At 33.8% G+C, this 27,238-nt stretch overlaps 1 long non-coding RNA gene across 1 annotated transcript in view; it reads left to right on the plus strand.

Moving 5' to 3' along the window:
- The first annotated feature begins 4,909 nt into the window (after positions 1 to 4,909).
- Positions 4,910 to 27,238, plus strand: part of LOC140709925 (uncharacterized) — a 57,596-nt gene continuing 35,267 nt past the window's right edge. The window contains exons 1-2 of the long non-coding RNA XR_012090709.1: positions 4,910 to 5,101; positions 15,286 to 15,389. This is a non-coding gene — a long non-coding RNA (uncharacterized lncRNA). The remainder of the gene's footprint in view (positions 5,102 to 15,285; positions 15,390 to 27,238) is intronic.

Here is a 27,238-nt window from a genome sequence, read left to right on the forward strand (position 1 = left end):
TTTTGTACAAAATGCTTTAGATTGTGAATAAATTGTTTTAGCATCAAAATAAATTTTAAGAAAAAGTTGTTTTATGAAAGTTAGCCTGAAAAATATATGGAGTAGCATTTATACTAAGTGAAAAAAAATAATAAAAAGCACCTTTGCCATAAGCAATTTGTGTGACCATGGATATTTCTAAAATATAAAGTTAAATTTTGATTAGATAACATGTAACAGGTAAAATAAAATCACATGCTTATATGGTGCTCACTGTAGGCTAAAAAATACCCTAAGTAATTTACATATGTCATATATTTTAATCCTTATAACACTGTTGTTGATAGGTCTAATAACCTCTATTTTACATATAAGAAAATAGTGGCACAGAGATGTTAATATCTCTTCAAGGTAACTTCTATTATGAGATAGAGCCAGGATTTGAACTCAGGCAATCTAGCTCCAGAGTAAAAGCCTGTTTTGGCAGAGACTGAGATGAAGCTTTACTTGGGAATATTGTCCAGGGAACAAAATTGTGCTAGGGTACTGAGGCTAGAATTCTACCAGTATTTTGGTAGATCACTGGCTTTGATAGGATTAAAAAATCAGGTATTCCTTCCTTTAGGAAAAGGCATTTTATTCATTGTCCTCTCTCCCATCATCAGTCAAGGGTAGCCTGAAGGATGTTAAAGCCCTTACACTTCTGGATGGCTCAGGAATATATCTCGGTCGTTTTATTTAGGCATCACAAATATTAGAGGTACATGAAATGGTCCCTAACAAGACAAGATGAGGTTGCATTTAAGTCAGACTAAAACCTATGTTCATCTACTTAACTTTTCTAGACAGTAGGGCCTTGAAATGAGGCATAGACTGAAATAAGGTTCTAAATTGCCTTTAAATTTAGAACATAAAAAAAGTGATCTAAAATAATGGCTATCTTGTCAATATATTTTCATGAGATTCATTTAAAATAAGAGCTACGAGATGTGTTGAATGCATAAATCATATTGATTATTGAATGTAAATAAAGGTACGTAGTTATTTTCTCCTAGTCTTTTCTGAATCTCTTATTCAATATGCAAATGACTGGGGACTAAAACTAATCATGAAATATATTACTTTCCTTATGAGAACTATAAATCAAAGAGGGCAGACTGCTCCTTATCAAAAAAAAAAGGTGCATGGAGGAATGATATACTGCCTTTAGGCTAAGTGGTTCAGACTCCAGAAATGTACTACGCCATACGTTATCTCTAGTTAGAGATAAGAGATATTTTAATATCCAAAGCCTTATTGTTGTTTATTACTTTCTAAAATGCAAATAGATAAAGGTTATTATTAAATAAAATAAAATTGACTGCATCCTCCTCTTCTACATAGAAGGAGGACATTTTGTGGAGAAGGTGTAGAGATTAATTACACATATAAAGGGTTACTCTCTCTTCCAGCATACAGACATACATTATATAATAGAAATATATTCTATCAAAGGAAAGAGGCCAGGTTTTCTGTCCTTCAGAATGTACTAAGTGTTTGGAGGAACAGATCTGAACAGACCTGAACAATAGCTAAGATAGACAACCTTCTTCAATAACTCAAGCTGCTTCCACAATGGATTCGAAGTGCCTTCAACTTCAGGCACATTAAACATGCCTGGATGCAACAGCCTGTTTTAAAGAAGGCAGGAATTTTTTAATTGTGGTTTGGCTTTCCCTCAAATTAAGTTAGTGAATCTTAGAAGAACGAGAATAAAATACCAGGCTTTCTTTCTAGGTCAAAGTGAAGCTATTAGTAAAATAGTAGCTATGCTTTAAAAATGTTCTTTTTCTGCTTGATTGATACCACCTGGAAAATAATTGCTTGAAGAAGAGGAAAAACATTTAAAAGATAATCAAACTATTCATGAAAACTCCTTTTGTTTTTAAAAAGGACAAATAATATAAGAGAATGGCTTCATTAAATTTATCAATCAACAAGCTAAAAGCCCAGCTGTGGTCCTTGCACTGCATGCCAAAAGGCATTCAAAAGCATCAAATGACATTATGTTTTCAGTATTAGTGTAAGCTGAATTTAGTCCTAGCTACATTCATTTGAAATAGTGTTCCCATGTATCCTTACATACTTTTTTCTTTCTCTCTAATTATCTTTTCAGGTTTTTGGTTAGAGGGGAATATATTTCTGATAAAAATTAATTTTCAACAATAAAATTTCATGTGTGCATTTTTATTTTCAAATTTAATGTAAAGAAACTCACTAAAAAAGAAAAAAAGATTTTGAAATTCGCTGTGTTTTCCTCAAATTAAGCTTCAGTTAAAACCATCGCTCCATTTGTGAGGATGTTATTAACAATAAATGAAATTGATAGAAATGCCCTGTTCTGTCATGAGCCTTCTGCTTAGGGTTGTTAGCTTTTCAATACATTTGTATTTAGAAACAATCTTTAAATATCGTGCTTCAAATAGTACAAATGTGCTATAAGACTTTAGCAATAAATGGTGAGTTTAAATGTTGGAAACAATGTGTATCTTTAACTGTCATGAAGGAATTATGGGAATATCATAATTACATGATTGCTTATAACACTTTTAAGGACATCTGAAGAGCTAATATTTATTTTCCAAACATTTTGTAGTGAAAATATTTAACCCTTTAAAAAGTGGAGAGTAGTATAATTAACCCTTATAAAGCCATCACCCAAGCTCAAAATTAACCAACTTGTGGTGAATCATTTAAAATCTATACTCCACCAACTTCGACTTCTGTATTATTTTGAAATAAAATTGATACATATTATATCACTCATAATTATTATAGTCCATAATATAATTTTAAATGTCATCTCTTTCATAGACTTTGAGAATCCCAACAGAATTCATAGAATTTTCCAGGCAAACTATTTAATGAATATAAATATCTGGGATAATTTCTGGTATATAGTAAAAGATTAAAATATTTTTAAATTGATCAATGTTATCAATGAGTATCTTTAATATGTTAATAATACAGAATTATGTTATGTACATAATCAAAACATTATAGTTGGCTGATTCACAAATAAAAGTTGCTTTGACAAAGAAGAGATATATTACATTTATATTACAACTTCTGCTCAAGATGTCAGACAAAACCCATATAAGACATCATTCTTGATTCTCACACACAGAAGTGCTGTATTCAATATATTGAACATTGATATTTTAGGATTTAAGCACCTATGTTGGGAGTAATTGGATGTAGTCAGTGCTATCCTTAGTGAAATACTCTAATTTTCTTTTTTTTTTTCTTTCATAAATCAGAAAGTATGGACAAAAATAATCTAGAAAAAGAAGACAAACAAAAGTGAGTTAACAATCCCAAGTCCTACTGGCAAAAAAATGTTACTTAACAAAAATGAGAAAAACAAGTATTATACATGAAGATGTACTGGGACCCACATGAACTGATAGGGGCAGTAGACAGAGAAGTTCTAGGCAGAAAAGGGCAGGGTCCATGGTGAGGGCCCCCACCCTCAAGCCTGGAACTGTAGCCCAAAGTGAAAACTTTACATCCCTGTTTTCCCACTTGAATGTTGCCTTTTCCAAAATCACCCTGACCCACTCCATCCCCTATCCTGTACCTATAGAAACCCCAGGCTCCACTGGCAGACAGCAGAGAAGAAGAGAAGAGAAGCAGCAGCTGGACAGTGGAGAGAAGCACCTTGACTTCGGAGAGATAGCTTGATGGCGAGATTTTGGAGAAGAAAGAGCCTGGCCAGAGATGGCTGGACTTCAGGGGAAGAACACCTTCCTGCTCCATCCTCTTTCCAGCTCCTCTTCCCACCAAGAGCCACTTCTATCTGCAAAAAAAGTCCCCTGCATTTACTATCCGTCATTTCATTTGTGCAACTTGATTTTTCCTGTACGCTGGACAAGAGCTCGAGATACAGAAGGCTGTCACACTGACCCTCTGCCCTCACTAAAAGGCAGGGGTCCACTGAACTGTTAAACACTTAAGCTGTCTGCGGACGGCAAAACTAGAAAAACACTGCCTGTAATACTCCTTTTGGTGTTTTGGGGAATCATATGTACTCCCATAGATGCTGCCACAGGGCCTGCGTGAAGTTTTGCTCCTGCTGTCACCCAGAATCACTCATCCTGGCTCCTGCACCCACTCAGATGCGTTTGCCCTCCTGAGAGGAGTGGAGTGCAGTGGGTCTGAGCTAGTGAAGCCAGCTGAAGCAACCGGCTAGCTCCAGTTGCTGCATTTCAGTTTCTGCCTGCAAAGTGGTCAGGAAAATTGTCCTGTTTCAAAACTAAACATACAGATATTAAACCCAGGCTGAGAGAACTCGATTTGACTGGCTAAAAAAACAAAAACAAAAACAAAAAACCATTATTTAAAGATAATTGCTTAATCTAGATCAAAGGTATATCTGAGATTTTCATAGATGAAAACTCCCACTGATTTGATATCTATAGGCAATTTTTTTAAAACACGTGACACAATTCACCTATGTGTGGTAACATAAACTATGAGAAAACAGCTGAAAATGCAAAGATTATGAAGACTTTATTCTTAAAACATGTGAAATAAAAAAATTAAAAAGAAAAGAAATTGGACTACATGAGCTGATACTCATGTAGTTGGTGTTGTAACATCAGTAGTGAACCATCAGTTGTGAACAATAATCTTGTGTAGTGTTTGGGGAAAGCTCCACTGGAAAAATCTCAACACACTTCTTTAAGTTTATAAAGAAAGTCCATGACATCTACAGGGAAGAATTATATGCCATTTGAAAACCAATTCCTGAATTTCTATTAGGCTCTGATAAAAATGGAATTCCTAAGCATTAGACACTAGTTGCCCATGTATCCAGAACTGCTCATTATGACCTCAGCACTTTCAGAACCTCAAAGACTTAGTGCTCAGGGGATGAAAAAATAATGCATTGTATGCTGGAAGGGATAAATCTGGGACTGAGTACAACAAAACAAGAAGACCAAAGGAAGTTAGCTGAGAAAGTATTCCAGATATTCATGTCATCCACCAAGGTTGTACCAGTGGCCCTTTTTCTGTGACACATCCATCCATTGGAAACTTTGTACAACTAGCTGAAGGAAGAGAAACATCCTATTTTATGGTATGTGGTTGTAGAGCAGAAGCAACTTAGAAAAACAGTAGAGAGAGAACATTGTCCCAGAGGGCAGAGCTTCTGGCAGAGTATTTGGTTGTTCACTTTGTGTGAAAAGAAATATAAACCCAAATTAGAATATATACGGACCAATTGACAGAAGTAAATGGCCTGGCCAGTTGTTGAGAGGACCGGAAAAGAAGCATTCGGAAAATCTTGGACAAGGAGGGTTACAGTAGGAGGATGTGCATGGTCATACTTAAGTTGGTAGAAAGCGTGAAGATTTTTGTATTACAGGTAAATTTCTACCAAAACATGTCCACTATGGTAGAGTCCCACACATCACACACACACACACACACACACACACAAAAATAAGTGTACTTAGTTGATGTTAGCCAGACTTTGTCATTGGCAACCCCAGTGTGGAACGATAGTCACATAAATGAAGAGGCTACAGTAGCAGAGATGAAGGCTATGCATGGGCACTATAGCAAGGACTCCCTTTGAGCAATCCTGTCCCAGTTGATTCCACCTCTGAGTAACAAACTTAGCAGCAACAAAAAACAAATGACATTAATTTGTTCTGCTCCTCAAGGAGACCAGCTGAATACTTCTCAAGTTGACTACATTGGATTCCTTTCAGCTGGGAAGGTCTAATGGTTTGTTTCCACAGGAATAGATATATAGTTAAGGGGTATGTTTGTATTTTATACCTGTAAGATCTCAATCAGCAGTAGTGTCTGAGGGCTCACAAAGTATTACATCTGCTAAAAGGGATACTTTATGACCTTATAACAGACCAGAGGACACATTTTACACTAAAGGATGTTTGAGAGTGGGTGTTGGGAAAAACCAATGTTTAAGTCCTTATTCATTCAACAAAAAACAAAAGAGTCCATTTGTTGGGTAAATAGGGCTCTATTAGAGCATTGGAATGGCCAGTTACATGCAGAACTGAAACACCAGCTCAGTGGCATTACCTTGCCAGGACTGGGCATCATCAAGACATAGTGTACACATTGAATGAGCATTTTTTATACAAAATGGTGCCCTCTATGAGAAGATTACATAGGTTCAAGAACCAAAGAGTGGAAATATGAACATTGCTGCTTACCATCACTTCCAGTGGTCCTTTTTGAGAATTTGTACATCCTCTTTCCACAATTCTGGAATCAGCAGGGATAAAAGTTCTGTTTTTTAAAGGGGGCATACTGCCTCTTGGTAATACAGGAAGGGTCATATTGAATCCTATGGGGCAATTAACACCTAGACATTTGGTACTTCTATGTCCACAAACCAATAGGCCAGAACCACAGTCAACATCATGGCAGAGTTATATCCTTTGATCTATATAGCACATATAGCATCTATTTTCATTGTGTCTTTAGATGAACAAAAGTTTGTGTGTGTGTGTGTGTGTGCTTCCTTATGTGTCAATAATAAAATTGCAAACAATCCAATTCAAAAATACAAGCAAACAACCTGAACAAGCTAATTAAAAAACAAACTTGAATAGGTACTTTACGAATGAAGATTTGGGAATGGCGAACAAACCCAAAAAACTAGTCAGTATTATTCAAGCACAAACTAATGTAGATTAAGTAAAACTGCATTCTTACTAAAATAGATAAAATTTTAAAAACTGAGGATATAAACTGCTGGATTGAATAAGAAAAATCTTGAACTTTCATACGTTGCTGGTGTGGTTGTAAAAAGGTACAATTACTTTGGAAATAAGTTTTAATTTTTCTGACAAGTTAAACATATACCTAACCTAGAATCCACAACTCCAATTCTAGGAATTAATCCAAGAGGAAAAAAAATGTACATATATAAAACTCAAACAATAATATTTGTAACAGTTTTACTCATAATAGTTAGAAACTAAGAACAACCAAAATGTTCATCTACACCAAATGGCCAAAAAATTCAATGAAATAATTCTCAGCAATATAAAGGAATAAACTACCAATACATGCAAAATGAATGAATCTCAAAAACATAATGCTAATTGGAAGAAACCAGACAGAAAAGAGGATGTGTTATATTTTTCAGTTAGGATGATGTTCTAAAACAAGCAAGACTATGGATGGTAAATGAAACCAGAACTGTGGCTACCTGGAGATGAGCATGAATTGACTGGGAAGTGACCTAAGGGATCTTGCTGATGAAAATGTTCTATACTTAGACAGATGTTTGGATTATATTAGTGTATGCAATTGTGAATACTCATGGAACTTTACTCTTAACATATGTACCTTTCACTTTAGGTAAATTACACATATTTTATTAAAAAATGTTGTCACTGAGTATTATTTGCTAGACTATGTTAAGTACAGTAAAAGTATACATTTCTGAAAAGAAGGATAGAAATTGTTTAGCAGATTCATCCTCCTCCACAAAGCATATTAGAATATTGACTTTTTAAAAGTAAATTCTTAAAAGAATAATAATTATTTCAAAAATAAATGTGGAAGCAACAATTCACTTTAACAAGATTGAAATGTTTTTATTTGAGTACAGTTAAGTAATCATCTTGCCAAAATGCAAAGTTTCATATTTCTTTTTCAATGTCCCGGGAGGCGCTCCTCATTTTAATTGTTTAATTGAGGTCATAAGGAAAATAACATCTTTCAATGTAATTTGCAGAGGCGTTCCAATAAAAAACACAAGCTCTCTCAACATCAGTAAATTTAAAGGCTAAAATTCCTGATTTCTCATCAATAGCTTATGTACCAACAATGCTGCCTCCACCACCATTTAAAATACATTTAGGCTGACAACTGCTAGTATGAGAAAACAGTCAGTATGATTTTATTCATCTCTCTATTTTTAACAAAACATTGAGGAACTCCAAAGATGATTTTTATTCCTTTTATATTTATTAATTCTCTGAAAATCTGTTTCTCCTACATCCTTTAAGTTGCTATTTTTGACAAATGATTTTTCATTTTCTCCTATCTTCAGAGATCTGTTCACACTCTTCTGTTTATTTATGGTGCTTAAGAAAATGAGGAAATTTTTGTATTGCAAAAGAAATACTGTCTTGAAATATTTCACTGGAGTGGAAACTGTTAAGATACTAATACATCTAGTATATGTTAAAACACGAAAAATAAAGAATAGAAAATTTCAAAATAATATCTCCATCACTCTTATTCCTACCATTTATCCTATCTGTCAGTGCTGACTACTAATAGTGCATCTTTCTAAATGGCATATGATAGACACATTAGATATATTGAGGGACTGACAAAACATTTAACAAGAATATTTGACTAAGCCATTATTCTTAGAAAAGTAGGCATGGCATTGTCCATATGAAAGTTTAATGGACTTTAAAAAAACCTCATGCTGAAGTAATGAAAAAATAGCACTGTGTGTACCAAAAGATACAAGTTAAAAATCTGGATGATTTCTTTTAAAAATAGCACAGAGGACACAATTCCATTATTCTGTGCTCAGTTACTTTGCTTTTTAAATGCAGATGATAAATCAACACAGCAACAGAAAGCAAAATGTAGAATTTAATAGCCAGACAAGATACAAGCTCAACTACAGCATGAAGTAGCCTCTAAAAGTTTACACTACAATTTTGTAAAGAGTCAAACCTTCATGTCTGTGTAATTAAAACAAGACGGTCTACTAATTCAGTCCTTCGTGTTATACTGCATTTTAAAAAGGTTATTTGAAACTATTATGAGAATATATTCAGCAAATAAAAATGCTCCTAAAAATGTGTTTTAGTAAATACATAGAAAAGTTATATGAATATAATTTGCTATGCAAATAAATCATTGTGTAAAAACCATAGACAAATTTTAGAAAGATTATATTCTATGTGCATCATGATTTCATGAATGTCAGCTTGCCCACTCTAGTGAAACCTTCATGTAGGAAAGTATATAAACTCATAAGTTGCACATCATCTACTCAACATTAATTTGATCAAATGACTATAATAGAGAACTAAGAGAAAAAATATAGCACTAATGGTAGCCATAAAAATGACTGGTTTCCAATCCTGTGGAATTTATGGACATGTTTTCCATGTGATGTGAAAGTGAGGGTATGAACCCTAAGCGCATACATAACTAGAATACAGGAGCTCAATCAAACGTACACAGTCTTTCAGGAAGATGCCTCATTTGTCCACTCACAAGAAAAGCTTATCTGGAATTAAGCACTTACATTGTGACAGTATTAGGCAATGGAGTTGATTAAACATTATATTTTAATTTATTTTAGTAAGTAAAAATTTTAAATTCAAGATAAATATAAATTAGGTAAGATACTTCAGTAGTATAAAAGGGAGAGTAATTAAATGAGTCTGAGAGGAATGAGAAAAAATAAAGCTTCGTATATTAGTGATATCTACCACACTACATTATTTCTAAGAGAGTATACATAGACTATCATTAAGTCCATCAACTGGTCAAACACTAAACTTAGTAGTTATTATGCTAATACTTACTTGTCAGTCAGAAAGGTACGCACAATAACATTATAAAGCAATCTAGTAGTGATCAACAAGCATAGGAAGACAGAACCAGAAAAAGTTTTAAAAATGTATTAATAGTAGTATATAAAAAATAACTAAAACTGAAGCCTCATACTGCTTCTGCTACTAATCGTATAGCGGAATAACAATGTAGAATACATTATTATACGGCAAGTGAGTTAAACTTAGCTAAAACCTTAGCTAAAACTGTTGTAAGTCCTCACTAAAAATCATCGATGGTTCTTAGAAACAGCAACTTCAAGCAAAATAAAGTACCGGGAAACCAGTTTCACCATAGTCTAAGTGATATAAACAAGAGTTAAGTTCCTACAGCACAATTCTGGTCACAGAAACATCACCAATATTCTACATAAAGACTCAAAACACTTTAATGTAAAACACTGAAGTAAATGTGAACTATATATATGTTTAAGAAAGATTAATTAAAAAAGTAAGATAATTATTTACCCAATATTTTGGATATCAATGAGAAACTTCACACTTGTTTTAACCGGGACCTGTTAGACATGTGCACAGCTTATACACAATCTAATGGACACGGTCTTGGGATGTTTGAGGAAACCAGGGTACCAAGAGTAAACTCATGCAGACATGAGGAAAACATGCAAACTCCATACAGACAGTAGCCTCAGCCAGTAGTTGACTTTTCTCATCAATGTATAACCAAAAGACAATGAAACAAAGTTATTCGAAGACCTGCTGTATCTATACCTATCAAATAAATACATTGAGTCGTATCATCCCTGGATCTTCTTTTTCTCTAAAAAAACTTGATCTACAATCAACATATTTAGATAAAGACAGAATGGCCCATACTAGAGATGTTTGGTTAAGAAAATCACCTTTTGGTGTAATTTTGTGAGAAATTTTGAAGAAAATTAGAAAAAGGAGCACATTGTTTAGCCTTGAAAAGAGCAATGGAGAGCCATACTTATTACAGAAAAAAATTCTAAATTGGTTGATTGGGATGGAACACCCAGAAAGTGGATGAAGGAAATGTGATTATTGTTACTGAATTATAGAATATAAAGTATAAAAAGATGAAAATGAGAGTAATTAGAGGGGAAAAAACATAGAAATAAAAGCTCTAATTGAGATGAATTTAAAACATCACAAGCTTCTGTGAAGTTATCTCCCAAAATGTTGTAGCCTAACATTTGGAACATTATTCACTACAACTAACATCTCAGAAAATATATCTAGCCACTTGATATTTACACCAAATTAGTAGAAAAGCAAGCCAACTTTAAGTTTTAATATGTTTAGGTTTTGAATATTTTTCTCTTCCAAGCAATAAAACAATCACTAGAGAGAGTGTAGCAATTTTAAAGCTTCTCAGCAAAGGTCATGCCATTTTTAATTTATTCTATTGTCATCACAAATGTGTTATGCATTTAACTACCTTATATTAAAGATGACATTTACACATTGCAATCTTACAATATATTGCCTCTACCTTCATCCCCCAAAATGGTAAATCTGAGTCAATAAAATGGTTTCTTTCAAGGAAGAACATCCTTCTTTGGAGATTAAGAGATATATGCATATTTGATTATGAAAAGGAGGCCTCTGGGAGAAAACTTGAAAGAACTGAGACTGGATGAACTGTTCTTCATCAGGAATTTGAAAATAAGGGGTAAACTGAAACAGAGGGAGTCTAGAAACATGGGAGAACAGGAATTCAAGTAAAAAACAGACCAAATTCCCTCAGGATCACAAGGTCAAAGGATACTTTTTAGAGATATATCTACTCTTCTTTTCATGTTGCCTGCTTTTTTGCACTACCCCAATTAATTCAAATAATTCCAAAAACCAACAGTGTCATAAATGTAGTATCTAAGAGTAAGAAAGGCAGTCCAAAGGTAGGAGACAATAAACATACAGGGAAATTGACATTCGGTTCAAAAGTGACAACTGAACCAGCGATGATTAAGCAGAAGTTCCCCCAAGCTTCTCTAGAAAGAGGAGGAAGGTTTCTGTTTATCTTTGAAGACAAATTGGGTGTGTGTCACTTGTCCATTGCTGTGTTGCAACTCACTACAAATTTAGAAGCTTAAAACAACACACATGTATTAATATTTCATGATTTCTGTGTCAGTAATCTGGCATAGCATGGTTGCTCTGACTATGGTTTCAAAAGTTTGAAATCAAAGTGTCAGCCAGGCTGCTATCTCATCTGAGACTTCATTGTCTTCAAAGCTCATTCAAGTCATGGCAGAATTCAGTTCCTTGAGGTTATAGGACTAATGTCACTATTTTCTTGTATGGCTATTGATTCTAGGCCATTCTCAACTCCTAAAGCCTGCCTCTTGTTGCTCTGAATCACTGATTTTCTCTCTGTCTGACTTCTAGACCCAGATTTAAAAGGCTCATGTGATTAAGTCAGCTCACCCAGATAATCTTCTTTTCTTAAAACCGACTGTGCCATATAAAATAATCTAATCATCAGAGTGAAATCTCATTATATTCACTGATCTTGCCCAGTTTAAAAGAAAAGGAATTATACAGGGCATGAACACCAGGGTGGGAAATTTTTAGTACATCTTCAAATTTTCTTACCACAGGTGTTCAATCCATTTTTTACTTTAGTTTTACATGTCTGGATGACTTCCTGGAAACTGCAACACTTAGGACTACCCAAGGATTGAGACTTCTATTATGTATAAGTAATTTATTCAATTTTTCTAATACAATCTTTCCATAATGGTTCAAATATTCTGGCTTCTGTTTCTTATTATATTAATATATAACTCAAACTTGAAATGTATTTTAAAGAAAAATATTCAATACGTATTATGGTTTTCCAAGAGCAGAATTTTGAAAAACAAGTTTGTCTGTGACTTTTCACATAATTTTAAGTTTCCCTAGAAAAGATAGATATGAAAGAATAAATACCCTCAATTTTGTAAGAAGCAAGAGAGTGACACAAACTTACGGTAAAGAATTGAAGTTGTGAAAACACCTTGATCTTAAAGATATGCTTTAGTAGGAATCAGAAAACTTTTTTTTTTTTTTTTTTTTCCAAAAAGGACAGGTAGTAAATATTTCAGGCTTGGAAAGCCAAGAGGTAAAATCAAGGGTATAAGTAGATGCTTAAATGACAAAAAAGTTTCCACACAATTTTTAATTGATGAAATTCAAATTTCATTTCTGAACACTAAAATTTAAATTTTACATAAGTCATCATGTGCCACAAAATATTTTTTTGCCTCTTTTAAAACAATTCAAAGAGGTAAAAAAAATTATAGTACGTTAGTTATATAAAAACAGACAGTAGCCCAAACTTTGTTTGTGGGCCTATATATATATATATATTCCTTATTTCTGTAGTTTTACTGAATGCTGCTCTAGAGTTCTTTTACAGAAGTCACTTTTGGCCCCATTAATAGCTAAATCCTTATTTTTTTTCTTACTCTTTTAAGGCCTCTCTCTTTCTCTCTATATACATATATATGTATGTGTACATACAAATATACATACATACATATATATACACAATTATAGTCAGATTTTTCTTGTTTCTATTAACTACCATTTGAACTTATAAATTCTCCCACTTATTTCCACAGTCATTACCTCATTTAATTTCATGTAACTAGATTTAGACAAAAGAAATCATTATAATGTAGATAGAATACATCCCCAATGATTTTTTTTTGTTCCAAAGGGACTTGGTTCTATTATCTCTTACAATTAAATGTATTATACTATGTATCAGTAATAATAGTCTCTAAAATTTGTGATGTTCTTAATTTGTATGCTTTCTGTAACTAACACATAAAGATTTGTAAAGAGAAAAATTGTATTTTGTTGATGTAATGTTTGAAATCCAGTTCTTGGAATTTTAACAGTAGTATTCTGTGTTCTGCAAAGCCAGAAGTTAGGTGACTGGAATTTACACATTGTGCATTTTGGACTGTTAGAGAGAATATGTGCTAAAAGTCCTTGATAGTCTAGGTAGCCCATAATCTAAAAACATTTTTTTGCTCTAAAATTTTTTTACAAAATTATTTATTCAAAAATTGATGGCTATTGTACTGAAAGGGTATTTTTAAGTTCATATTCAATAATGTTTTAAAAGATTAAATTATGGTCTGTATACCTGGAACCCATGTGGGTTGTTAAATACCTTTCTTGGAAAGTAAACATCAATGTTTGATGGAACCTTCTAACGTTAAAACCAGATGAAAAACAGGCTTTTATTCTATACTTTTTCCAAAGCAGTATTTATGATTACTTTTTTGACAAACTAGTATTTCATAAATACTTCAAAATGGCATTTTATAGGAAACCAGGAAGCTTCTTGAGAAAATGTTTTAAACTTTTGACCCAACAAAGTTTCTGGACTGAAAACACCTCACCATCTTTTCTCACTTACCATTGAGGTGTAGTGATAGGCAAGGTGGCTATCAGGGGAGGACTCAGTTTTTTTTTTAAATTAAACTAAAGAGATTCCTGACAGATAAGGAACTACATAATCAAAGCAAAAGACAGCTGTTATCTCCTCAGCCTTGGGGAAGAACTAAAGGACTTCTAAGAAACTGAATCCCAAAAAATGAGACAGTTCACAAACGTCTTTGAACTTGACAACAGAGAGGAGCGTTTCTCTTAATTTAGGTATTGAAAGGGGAAATGTGAAGGTGGTAAGTCAATGTCTAGGAAATAATAGAATGAACAATTCTGACTCTCAGAGTAATCGTTTCAGAGTATGACACACAGAATCTCTTCAAGCTAAAAAACAAACAAACCAAGAAAACTATATTTATTTAAACTCCATTTATTATAAAAGTCCTGTGTTTTTTTTTTTCATGGTTGAAAAATACAGGTTGTCATTAACCTGTGGTTCTTTTAAAACAGTGTTCCATACTTATTTAAATGATATAAAGGCTCATGTCCCCATTTCTAGTAGAAGACTAAAATATTTAGCTTTAGCATTTTATTTATTTCATTGTAGAAAGCTTTTAAGATTTGTAATTGTTGTTATTCACAACATCATTTGGTATGCTGAATAGATTTTTTAGATTACAGATTCACAAATTACAGTATGAAGGCCAAATCCAGTTGTACATTATTTTTGTAAAGTTTTATTGAAACACAGTCATGCCCATTCTTTTATCATTGCCTGCATATGCTTTCCCCCTACAACTACAGAGTTGAGCAGTTGTTTCAGAGGCCACATTGCCCACAAAGGTCTAAAATATGTATTATCTGGACATTTACAAGAAGATTACTGACCCTTGAATCTTTTAGATAATCAAAGCTGTTTCCAAATAAATATGTCTAGTAGTTCAAGTGTTGATAATTTGAAAAACATACAGTAAATAAAAAATTAAATAACACTTTTAAGTTTATCATGTGATGCTCAAAGATTGCCTAACCAAAGAGAACATTTTGTAGTGCCTCATAATATTAACAAACTGCTGTCTTAGGTACAATAAGCAGCTGATTTATTGAAAGTGACTTGTGCAGTCAATATCTGGAATGAAACAGCCAGTTTCATCTTGTCCAATTTTTACATTACTCTTCATTTTCCCTGAGAACTACATAGTGGAAACACTTTTAGTAAAGCACTTCCTTGTAAAATGATCAGTTGTATCTGTCACCAGGAAGAAATGCATTTTCCTGCTTTATTACAGCCATCTGCATCCTTCATTTTCTTTTAATTCAGTCACTGGAGCCCTAATGATCGCAGCCATTTCAGGAGATGCCATCAATTATAGCCAGGAGCTCATTCAGAAGTGAAAGATGAGTTCCATTCTCTGTTACTTAGAGGTCAGTGATCATTCCCCAACCTCTTCGTAGTGAACAAATAGTACAGTAACTTTCACAGGCTCCCTTCATTTTTCTCAAGTCTGCTTCTTTATGACTTTTTGTAGACCTTCGTTATAATAACTTCATATGTTTGATGTTTGATGCTGGCAGCCCTAAGACAAGCCTGACCCAATCATTTTCCTTGCATCCACCATGATAAGTTCAATCATATATAAGTCTGGCTTTCAGGAAGGATGTTTTGAAGAACAAGTATTGTTAAGGTGGCATGTAAAAAATTAGAAGCAAACACAGTTTGTAAAATTTATATTCAAAGGTTTCCAAAGTAGTAATTGTTTTTCATCAATTAACTTTATGTTGCTTTCTATAAAATAATCATCTTGAAGAATTTAGTATAATTATACAATATTCAGATACTAATTTTACATACCCTAACTGAAATACTTTTAATAATTAGGAATACAAATCAATTGTCAATATTCTGTTTGGTGGCAAAAGGATTTATATGACTAATACAAAACCAGCAAACAGATGTTTGTAGCTGTTTTACATATAGTCACTCAAAACTAGAAACAACCAAGATGCCTTTCAATGGGTAAATGAATGAACAAACTGTGATATATTCATATAGCAGAATATTATTCAACAATTTTGAAGAAAATGAGCTAGCAAGCCATAAAAAGACATGAAAGAATCTTAAAGACATATTACATAGTGAACGAGTCATTTAAAAGGCTACATTCTGTATCATACCAATTACATGATATTCTGAAAAATGAAAACTAAGGAGACACTAGTTGCCAAGGAATCGAGGGAGGGAAAGATTATTAAGTAGGTGAAGCAGGGGTTGTTCAAGGTGTTAAAATTATCCTGTGTGACACTGTATTAGGGAGTAAATGACACTATTCCTATCGCCAAAACCCACAGAACTATATAGCATATAGAGTTAATCTTAATGTACCCAAATCAGGAAAATTTAATCACTTAGTAAGTTGGAGAATCCCAGATTGGAATGGAAAATTTGATAAAATATAAATATACAATAAATGCATAAAATTACCTTACTAAAGAGGGTTGGGAAAATGGTGCTTACCTATATAACTTTGGAAATAAATAGACTCTATAAAAATAAAGATAAAAGAAATTGTACTTAAGAACTATACTTCAGTTGATAAAACTGTTACCCTTAGGGGACCATGATAATAATTCTCATACTTCTATATGGGTGTACTAGATGAGAACAATTAAGTAAATGGTGGATAGTAGGACCAAGTTTCACATATATATGTGTATATGTAGTTCTGTGTGCGAGTGTGCATGTGTGTGTGTGTGTGTATATTTATATATATGCTTTTTTTTTTCTTACTCTGTCAGCTGAAAGGGCCTTAAAACAATAATAGCTAAGAAAATTAAGATGATTCACAAGAGAATGACACAAAGCAAAAACTTAAGGAAGAGTCGAGTAACTCATCCTAAATAGAAATCTTTAAACAGTGATTTAAAAATGAGATAAATTGGCTAGGCGCGGTGGGTGACACCTGTAATCCCAGCACTTTGAGAAGCCTAGGTGTGTGGATCACTTCAGGCCAGGAGTTTGAGACCAGCCTGGCCAAAATGATGAAATCACATCTCTACTAAAAATACAAAAATTAGCCAGGCGTGGTGGCACATGCTTGTAATACCTACTACTCCGGGAGGCAGAGGTTGCATTGAGCCAAGATTGCACCACAGCACTCCAGCCTGAGTGATAGAATGAGACTTTGTCTCAGGAAAAAAAAAAAAAAAAAAAAAAAAAGGGATACACGAAGTGAAAATTGAGACATCGATAGGGTACACTCTCTTTTTGTTTTGGATTCTAATGAGGAATTCACTGTAGTTCTTACACTTCATCCTATGTAGATAAGGTATTTTTTTCATCTTGTATAGATAAGCTGTTTTTATCTCTGATTTCCTTCAAGACTTTCTCTTTGTCTTTCATTTTCTACATTATGGATATTTTGATATTTGTCCTGTTTCATGTTCTCTGGACCCCCCGGATCTCTGCTTTGATGTCATTAATTTTAATAAAAATTCTAGGCCATTATTACTTCAAATATTTATTTTGTCCCTCTTTTCCTAATATTCCTACATGTATATGTTACACTTTTTGTAATTGTTCCCACAGTCCTTGAATATTTTGTTTCATCTTTCTAAATGTTTTCTATTTGAATTTCAGTTTTGAAAGTATCTGTTGACATATCTTCAAGCTAACTGATGTTTCCTTGGCCATGTCCAATTTACAGATGAGCTCATTAAATGCATTGTTAATTTCTCCTACATTATTCTTTATTTTGAGCATTTCCTTTTGTCTCTTAGGGTTTCCATCCTTTGCTTACATTACCCATCTGTTCTGGCATGTGGTTCATTTTTTTTTTTTTCATTAGAGCCCTTAGGATATTAATCATAATTGTTTTAAATAGTTAGGCTGACTCCTCTAAAATCTCTGCCATTTTTGAATCTGGCTCTGACATTTGTCCTTTCTCTTAAAACTGTGGTTTTTGCATTTTAGTATGCTTTTTGATTTTTGTTGTTGTTGTTTTTATTGAAAGTAGGATATGATGTACCAGGTAAAAGGAACCGAAGTATAAAGGCCTTTAGTGTGAGGTTTTGTGTTTTGCTGGCTAGGAGTTAGTCTGTTTGCCATTTGCCATAGCTACAGGTATCAGAGGCTAAAATTTCCTCTGATATCCTTGTTTTTGTTTCCCTTTTTTTCTTTGAGTTTCCAAAGAAATTTCTTAAGTAACTTGAGACTTCCAGTTTTTTTATTTGTAATCTTCTATTATTATATAGAAGCCTATTGATATGGTTGTAAGGTGTGGGGTGAGGGGAAGTATACTACAGTTCTGTGATGAGATCTCAGTCTTTCAGTAAGACTGTGTATTCATGAGTTCCCAGCTATTTGGTTGTATTTTGTTTTGTGGGATAGGAAGACTAGAGATGATGGAGATGGGTATCTTCCTTCACATGGATGCCTAGGATGGACTGAGGTTGAGTATTTTCCTTTCCCCAAGTTGCTTAGGCTTGGGAAAACCCCACTCAATTTGTGTTTAGTAAAATCCTTTCCCTTGAGTGCAGACTTTGTTAAGGAAAAGAGAAGCTCTGAGTTTATTTCAAAATGGCTGCTTTTTCCCTCCTAGTGCCAGAGAGATGGTATTGGGGCTTTTTTTGTTTTGTTTGTTTTGAGGCAGAGTTTGGCTCTGTCCTCCAGACTGGAGTGCAGTGGTGTGATCTCGGCTCACTGCAAGCTCCTCCTCCTGGATTCACACCATTCTCCTGCCTCAGCCTCCCGAGTAGCTGGGACTACAGGCACCCACCACCACGTCCAGCTATTTTTTTTTTTTTTTTTTGTATTTTTAGTAGATGGGGTTTCACCATGTTAGCCAGGATAGTCTCCATCTCCTGACCTCGTGATCCGCCTGCCTTGGCCTCCCAACGTGCTGGCATTACAGGCGTGAGCCAACAAGCCCGGCTGATATTGAGGCTTTTTATCTGCTCTTCACTGAGTCAACCTAGTAGAGTTCTTGGAGGCAAAACAGACACAAATGTGGTGACCTTCTTAAAATGAGGCCCCACCAAAATTTTAAGACTCATTTTGTGTTGTAAACACAAAAGCATCTGAGACAGGTCTCAATCAATTTAGAAAGTTTATTTTTGTCAAGTGACACAGCCTCAGTAGGTCCTAACAACATGTGCCCAAGGTGGTTGGGGTGCAGCTTGGTTTTACATATTTTAGGGAGATATGCGACATCAGTCAAAACATGTAAGATGTACCTTGCATGTATGGTACATATTTCTGGTTTGGTCCAGAAAGGTAGGCCAACTGGAAGCAGGGGCTTTCATGTCACAGGTAGATTTAAATATTTTATGATTAGCAATTGCTTGAAAGCATTATTATCAATAGAAAGAAATGTCTGGATTACAATAAGGGATTGTAGAGATCAAGCAAGGTTTTATCATGCAGATAAAGCCTCCAGTTAGCAGGCTTCACAGAGAACAGACAGTAAATGTTTCTTATCAGACTTAAAGAGCCTGTTCTATCAGCAATTCCAAATGGGAGGAGGTTATAATGAGGCATGTCCAGCTACCGCTTGCCATCATGGCCTGAACTCGTTTTTCAGGTTAACTTTGGAATACCCTTGGCTGAGAGGAGCATTTGAAAATTTATTTTTGGTTTACAGCATATATGGAACCTCCAGCAATTCATTAATTACATTCTTTTCTGTTTCTTTTTTCTTTCTTTTATCCTACCCTGGTCTGGCTCTGACTGTGGTTTCTCTTTCTGGACATTTGCTCTAATGAAATGTGATTCTCTATATCTACCTATCTGTCCCCCCACTTTTGGTGGAGATGGACAACAGTTTGCTCTGTGACCTCGATTCTCTGATGAATCTAAGCAGAGTTGCTTATTTCCAGTTTTTTCTCCTTTTTTTTTTTTTTTGCATCTAGGACATGTTTGATGACTTCCAAGTTTCTTACATGTAGGATCCTAAGTTCACTTTAGTGAATTCATCATGAGGAAATAATTAAGTATAGTCCTATATAAGCAAAATATTGTTAATCACAGTATTAAAAATTATAAAATGTAGATTAAACACACTGTAGAATTTAAAGTGATAATGCATATTTATGTTTTGAACTGAGAAGTGAGAAACTGCAGATATAAACAAGTGAGAAATGGAAATTACAAAAGTGTACAGTCCCATTTTTCTAAATATTATGGAAAAATGTGCACATATTAATATCAAAACTTTAACAGAAGTCATCACTTGTTAGGACAATAATAAGTTACATTTTTATCTTAATTTCCTTACATCTGTAGCAAATATGATTATTTGAGAAAAAATAAAATAGCTAAATTTATTTTAATAACAGATTTGTTTACAAAGAAAGCTATATATTTAAACTTAATTACAGGGTGCTTTGCATATATGACAATTTGAGCTAGGCAATAGTGAAAGGAAACAAATAAGAGTGTACATATCCTCATGGATCCCCCATCTTCTGAAAAATGGAGATACACTGAATTTTAATGAAATAATGAGCAAGAGAGAAAAATTCTGTCTCTTTTATGCATATTTCATAGGCATCTATCATACTAAGGCATTTTTTATCTGCTTCAGAAAGTTAACTCACAGAAGCAATGTAGTCTATGGGTTTTGAGCAGATTTTTGTTAGATTTTTCTGTGTAGAGAGAAAAAAAAATGTGTGTGAGTATATGTGTATGATTGTCTTGTTTGTTATTATGCTGTTATTTGTTTGCTGTCATTTTCCTAAGACATTGATGAAGAAATTCAGGTAAGTAATTGTATTATCAATCATAGAAGGCTGACTACATCCTATTGTGTGATTAAATCTGTTAAATTGCTGATTCGGTAATACTTAAAGACTTTAACATACTTATGGCAAAAAATAATCCATAGGTTAATGGAGGCATATTTTCATTTTGATACAGTAAAATTTATAAATAATATAATTATTTCTATTAGTTTATTTGTTTTGGTTTGTTTTTAACTCATTTTCTTCATATTCTTCTGCCTTCTCTAACAATTTTAAACTTTATAAAAGCCCTAAATAAATAAATCACAACCTATCTCTAAACTCCACTGCAGTTTACATACATTTACATAAATTCTCACTGATAAATTGAGGAAATAGCTCTAGAATAGCAAATATCATACCCCAGCAGTAGAACAGCTGACCTTTATTTAGATTAAATTTTCCCGATGTACAGAAAGGATTATCATACTTTTAACACAATTAAGTTGAATTTTTTTTTAATATTTAGCTACAGATGTATAAAAATGGTATTCATTTTAGAAGAGGAAAAAATAACTCTGGCTATATCAATTTGTCCTCCATGGATTTTCCTCTGTTCACTATTAGTGGTAATTTTTCACAATCTTTAAAATTAATAATTTATTTCATATTATTAGTTAATAATTTACTGTATAATTTTGTATGAGCCATAGAAATATATAGGAATAATAAGAACTATACAAAATAGTGACTGTGTTTTAGCATTGGGTTTAAAAAAAAAACAACAAATTTTATTTTTGGTTCAGACAATGAGTCCCCAGATATTCTGCTACTTCCAGACTGATTGCTAGTAAAGAAATAAATTGGGTTAGAACTCCAGCTGACTAAGTACTATATTCAGCACTTCCAGAGTACAGACTACATCCATAATAAATGACTTTAATTTAAATGTGATTTCTAACAAAAATCATTTTACCATTCTGACCGTATATATAGTAGTTCCTTAGGATAACAATTATTTCTAATAATTTAAAACTTTGAACCTGCTGGCATGAACTTTATTTCCAGCACAGTACAATATGAAACATTTAAATTGGGCAAAGTCAGAGGTATATTATAAGATTCTCTCTCTCTGTCTCTCTCTTTCTCTGTCTCTCCCCCGCCCCACACATACACTCCCTCCCTCCCCTCCATTCTCCTCCTTTCTCTTTTTTCTTCTGTCTCTCCATTTCACAAATTTTGAATGATTAGGGTGAATATTGGGAAACCAAGATAGATATTTTGGGATGTAAGTGTAAATTCTCACTAACTCTTTCAAAAATACTTGTCAACTAGAGGCTCCAAAATATAAAGGGAATTAACTGATGCATCCTGCCCTCTGGGAGAAAATGGTTCAAAGGGGAACATAATGGTGTCTATAATAAAGTTTTACATGAGATAGACAATTATTTCAGCTCCAAGGAGGGTATATATTTTTTAAAAGGGGGGATTCAGAGGAGTAAGAAAATTTGTTTAGTTGATGAGATTAGAGAAACATACATTGAGCATATGATGGTTAAATTAGTTTTCTAAGGTTATTGAAGAAAGAATTTCTTGAGAGTGATTGTAGTCTGAGCATGGAAACATGACTGGGACTTTAATGCACATATAGGAAATATAATTCGATTTGTGTGTGTATGTTTACACAAAATAATGGGTCAATAAAATTAGAAAATAGCTCATACTCTAATTAAGTACATCAACTATATAACCATTACAAAGTATGTTTCAGCAAAAAAATCCAAATAAATCTTTCTCCTTTCTTGTTGATTTTGATGTTAACTGCTTTCTTGCCACCTTGAGTAATTCTATACATACTCTCATCCCAAATCCTTGTAAACACAAGATGATTACAGAAACCAAATTGTGTACCATTTCTGTATGAAAAGAAAAACATGAAAAAATTTTGATAACCAAAATGGATTTTTATCATTTCTATCTATCTAATTAATTAAATGTTTAAATAACTATAGATGCATAGGAAATATAGCCTATAATTATTTAAAATTTAAAGTTACAAAAATTCCCAATAAATATCTATTTGAGAACTGGGTCCTCAACCTACACATTTCTACCTAAGAGATCTATGAATGCCAAATCCTCATCACCTTAAAAGTGGCTCTAGAGAGCACTATGCCTGTCATGCGCTTCCGTGTGAAGAGACCACCAAACAGGCTTTGTGTGAGCAATAAAGCTTTTTAATCACCTGGGTGTAGGCGGGCTGAGTCCTGAGTCCGAAAAGAGAGTCAGCCAAGGGAGATAAGGGTGGGGCCGTTTTATAGGATTTGGGTAGGTAAAGGAAAATTACAGGCAAAGGGGGGTTATACTCTGACTGGCAGGAGTGGGGATCACAAGGTGCTCAGTGGGGGAGCTTTTTGAGCCAGGATGAGCCAGGAAAAGGAATTTCACAAGTTAATATCATCATATCATCGCTTAAGGCAAGGACCAGTCATTTTCAATTCTTTTGTGGTGGAATGTTATCGGTTAAGGAGAGGCAGGGCATTTGCACTTCTTTTGTGATTCTTCAGTTATTACAGGCCATCTGGGCGTATATGTGCAAGTCACAGGGGATGCGATGGCTGGGCTTGGGCTCAGAGGCCTGACAATACCATTTTATGGCATCATTGGAATCCACTTTAATTTGTCTGCTGGCTGTACAGTTTTTATGTATTTATTTATTTATTTATTTATTTATTTGTTGCTACACAGCAGAAGTCTACGAGTAGCAAGCTGGAAGGAAAAATAGGCTATGGAAATTTTCCTGAGGTTGTATATCCAAACCAATCTTGAATTTTTTATGTAAAATATGTTTATTTGGAGTAGCCTAAGGAATTGATGGAGTTTAATAGGGAACAAAAACCTATTCAGGTTAGCACTTGGAAATACCATTGTCCACTCATTCAACTCATATATACTGAATGCTAACTGTGATCCAAGAACTATGATAGTACACTATCATATGAAGATATAGTAACATAAAAAAGATAAAGCCTACTATGTCCCCAGGAGACATTGGATATTTGAGGAAGAGAGAACATTCAATAAGAATAAATAGCACTTTTAAATGAAGATAATATGATGGAACAAAAAATACAATATTGGAACACAAATATAAAAATATTTTATGAACCCCAGAATATTTTATGGATATGCCTGCCTAACACTATCATTCCCTTTTCAACTACATCAAAATTATGTATTCCTAGGGTTGGAAAGTTACTTGAGGATCAAAAGAATTACTAGTTGAAAGGAGAGAATTTTATATCATCTGAACATTAAATAATAATCTCCAGGCTCTCAGCTGGAAATTCCTTACAGTTCCAGAGTACATACTGCTGACTGACAATCACAACTGCATCCTAGAAAGTACTTCTTTGCTATCTTCACTATATACACAGGAAAATTCGGAGTTCAAAAATATTTGAGGTGGTCGTCTATATAAATAAATCTGACAAAGTGTGTGAAATTATAAAACAGCTCTACCGTAAGTGTTAATTAGGTCAGTATATTCGCATATGTGGAGACATGACAACATAGCTGTAGGTCTACTGGTTAAACTGATGCAGTGAAAATATATACTTAAAACTAAGGGTGACATTGAATCAAAATATTCACTATAATGAGTTGGTTGAGGGGGCTATTACACATTTTGTGTTTTAACAGGACAATAGATTATGTTGGATGTAGATGAAGTTTGGGCAGAATCAGGGATCAATGACTCCATTTAAATTGTTACACCAAAACACAGGCATACGCCTGCTTTTAGATTTGAAGAGGGAATCCTCTCTGGAAAATGTAGAAACTACTTACAAAAGGTTGGAGGACCCACACTTCTAAGAAGCAGGAGGTGGGTGTTGTAATTCAAATTATATGCTAATTCTCATTGATCAGCCTATTTAAATGGTAATGAGGCATAGATAGTGCTTCTGGTCCCTGTGTTTGAAACTCTGTGTAGAGCGTGTCTGTAAGCAAGGAAAAATACCGCTCCTTGCTTGAAAAGTTGTGGTTGCTTTAGGGGCATGTGATTGTAAAAGATATTTAACTTCCAGCCCTCTGATCTGTGGAGAAGGAGATCCTATAGAGAATTTTTAAGACTACAGGTCCATCCAACTTCTACCATCCTTCCAAATTGTCACCGTTAGCTGACCAGGGCTGTATTCTTCTGTAAACCAGAAAGAAGAACAGATACAGTTTTAACTGCCACTTTTGTGGTGGAGATAGATGACCACATCACATATCATTTTTAGCAGAGAACAGAGGAAGTCTGATTGCTTTTCCTGTTCAGCAAAATCTTAACTACACAATATGGATGCAAAGTATTGATTCAGGAAACAAAACAAAATTAAGATGCAATCATTTAGATAATGAAATGTTGTATAAAAGGAGGTTATGGCCCAATAGGGAAGGAAGGATGTAAATATGTTTAATACATGGTAGCAAGCAATGCCTTTCAACAACGATGTAGGAAAGGGTGCCAGGGAACATCACAGAAGCAAGAAATTGCTCGAGGCTGGATGATAGGGAGCACTTATATGAAATGCTGGTATGTGACATAGGTGTTGAAAACTGTACAGAATGTGATAATTGAGAAATAGTGAGCTGGAGAAGGAGTGGAAGACATTTGGTATCTAACAGAGTAGGAATCAACTTATGAAAGCCTCTTGGAAGCTATGGTGCCAAGAAATAAATATGGCCTGTTGCCCAGGGTGACCTTGAAATATTTGGGGGAGTAATTAAAATAATTTTTATCAAATAACTGTTTGATTTTAGAGTTAATGATGAATAGGTAAATTGTAAAATGAGTGTGTGTGCGCCTCAATTTTTTCTCATTTGTTTATAATTTTATAATTATTATCCAATTCATACTTAGTACTAATGTTTGTTTCATTCATAGGAAATAACTAAGTTTTTTGTTATTTTTTAAATGTTTACTGTCGGGCAATGTATTAAGCACTTAACCTACATTTAACACATACACAGTCCAGTAAGCTGTCACAATAAAACATAGATTTTGCTAACCCTGAGAAAAAGCCAGTGTTATCTTACCGATCATTTTTAATAAAATAATTTGAACGATTTTCTGGAAGATAATCTGGAGCCAACTTGATTGTTAGAAGTGATGAACCGAAAGTTCTAGGAGGTTAGATTACAACCGGGACAGCTACTGGGCTTGTTCTCAGCCCCAAATCCTCAAATCAGATATTTAAAGTCACAAGATCCTTTAACCAGTCTAATTACTATGCTAACAGTATTAGCAAATTCTTCCCTTCTTGTAGCTATATTAATTTAATCTAGTACCTTTCCCCCTCCCACAAAATTCTCTGTCAAATATAAAAATTTGAAATGTCTTTTTTAGAAGTATATTTCCCTAGTGGCAAATTTAAATGAAACTTTGGACAACATGCTCACAAACATTCTGTCTTGGAAAGTTGCTTTATCATATTTAAAGAAAAATCGCATATGTCTTTATGTGGTTAGTTTCTTCATAAAAATACACAAAAATATATTCTCATTAAGTACAACACAGTCCTTTAATAGTCTCTTGTGGCCATTACTGTCAATCTTTATATTTCTCTTTTATCACAAGTACTCCAAAATCTTCTCAACAATTTAAATAAAGAAATAATGACCCTCCCACTGGACTACAGCTTAAAAGGCTCTCCATTATTTCACCTGTCAGTTCTCTGGCTCAGCTCTTTTTAATGTGCATCAATTTAGTTCTTCTTGCTTCTTCCAATCCTCCTACTTGACAATGTCCCGGACTCCTCACAATAATGAAGAGCACAAGAGTTGATTAACAAATTAGAACTCTTTTTCCTCGTTCTCCTTGAATACTCACATAATAAATAGTTTTAGCTTTCTGCATATGTCTGGCTAGATATTTTTCATCCTCTGCCAAGAGAGACATAAAGTATAATTTTCAAAATAGTAACATTGTTACTCTCATGCAAATATAAAATGAATGTGTGTCTAAGGTTTTATTCAAGTAATTAAACAAAAAGAAAACTAGTAAAATATATTTAAAACACACACACATAAGTTCAAAGAATATTTAAGGAACTGGGCATCTATGAGCAATCAGGCATAAAATTGTTGGGTTAGATACAAACCTGTTTAATGTCCTACCCTTGGGGTTATCGCTCCCATCAAAATTAATTACTTGCATCTTTTCCAGACAAAAATCTGCAAGTTAAACTCTACTCCTACAGAGTTGTGGAATAGTCCAGTCAATATAAAATAAATCAAAGTTTCAAACTCAGAATCACAATAAAAGAACACCCAGGAATTTCTTCTGCTCATTTCCAACATTCAGATAATTTTTTTTTTTTTTTTTTTTTTTAAACTTAAGTTCTTCCCATTTACAGACATTTCCTACTTTTTCTCACCCTTCTCTTGAGTACAGGGTTTCCTCTCTGGCACTATGAAGTTGCTGTCATGGCAAGTTTAGGTATGTCTATCAAAATATTTCCTAGGACACCAGAGTTGTGATAGCTAAGAATTGACTCTGTGTCTTGAGA

The sequence above is a fragment of the Chlorocebus sabaeus genome, chromosome 23, assembly GCF_047675955.1.
Source record: "Chlorocebus sabaeus isolate Y175 chromosome 23, mChlSab1.0.hap1, whole genome shotgun sequence".
NCBI lineage: Eukaryota > Metazoa > Chordata > Mammalia > Primates > Cercopithecidae > Chlorocebus > Chlorocebus sabaeus.